This window comes from Piliocolobus tephrosceles, unplaced genomic scaffold (assembly GCF_002776525.5).
Source record: "Piliocolobus tephrosceles isolate RC106 unplaced genomic scaffold, ASM277652v3 unscaffolded_33479, whole genome shotgun sequence".
In the NCBI taxonomy this organism is placed as follows: domain Eukaryota; kingdom Metazoa; phylum Chordata; class Mammalia; order Primates; family Cercopithecidae; genus Piliocolobus; species Piliocolobus tephrosceles.
This window is the reverse complement of record NW_022317064.1, coordinates 1-1149: the sequence shown is the minus strand read 5'-3', so window position 1 is coordinate 1149 and position 1149 is coordinate 1. Positions and strand designations below refer to the sequence as shown.

Here is a 1149-nt window from a genome sequence, read left to right as displayed (position 1 = left end):
TACAAACCTCTCAGTGCCCCAAGAGTAAATAACCAGGTAGAGAAGCTGCACAGGAAGTCATCTAATGAGGAGGAGATCCTCAGCAGGGACCCTGGGTAAATGACGGGCCCTCACAGTTCCCAACTAAAATGAGGAGGGGGTGAGAAGGTTAACTGCTCCTTTCAAGAATCAAAACCTTGGCATTATTATTCTTACCCCAGGGACAGCGAAGCCCCTACAGAGATTGGGGAGGAGAGTGAAGCCCAGTCATAGGAGAAGAAAGAGTGACCCCAGCCCGCCTCAGGCCTCCTGCAAAAATACATAGCATAAACAACAAGAGCCATCAGAAAGAAAAGCAGGACTGAAGCCAGCGGTCCACACATCCACAGAGGCAGCGGGCAGAGGAAGCACAGGGCCGTCATTCCCTCCCTTGTTTCCCAGTCTTACTAGTCACCCAGACCTGAAAACATATCCTCAGGGGTGGAGATTTTACAATTAAATACTGTTGTTCTCTTGTTCTGGGTGCCCTCTCCCTTGGTTCATCAAGCAGCAGTCATATAATACCACATACTTGACCTCCTGCCCACAGGCGAACTCCCACCTCCTGGCCCCTCTCATAGGATCACTGGGCCTGCCTGCACTGTGGGGCCAAGCCCCGTCTTTTTCCCAAGCCCTCAAGCCCAGGCATGAATGTTCATCCAGACTTGGTGGGGGGCTTTTCACTCTTACAAGATGGCAAAAGATTCACTTGGTTTTTTAAAAATTTGTTTTTCTTTTTAAAAATCCCAACCCTTGGATAGCAGGGAGATGCTGGAGGGGTAGGGTCAGGAAGAGCATGTGAGAGCAGTCATTTCCCAAGATTGCCCTCTGCGGGACTGTATTTCAGAAAACACACTGGTGGGGCTACCTCTCCATTCACATGTACTGCCCTAGCCTCTCCCCATCCCCCGCTGATGCACATCCATAGCTGCACTGTTCCATAATGGCAGTAGAATGCTGCACAAGGCGCAAGGATTCCTCCACTCCACTTTCAAAGAAAAAGTCACTAATCACATTTGGTAGGTTAGGGAACATTAAACACAAATGAACTCAGGCAGTTGGTAACAGGAGGTAAAGAACAGCGCTAACTGCAGAACAGCTGCCCCCCACCTTCCCAGGAGCAGTGTGACT

At 50.0% G+C, this 1149-nt stretch overlaps 1 long non-coding RNA gene across 1 annotated transcript; it reads left to right on the top strand.

Moving 5' to 3' along the window:
• On the top strand, window positions 1-496 carry LOC111530703. The gene is made up of 2 exons (XR_003308501.1): window positions 1-95; window positions 201-496. It is a non-coding gene; the product is annotated as an uncharacterized LOC111530703 (long non-coding RNA).
• Window positions 497-1149: the final 653 nt, after the last annotated feature.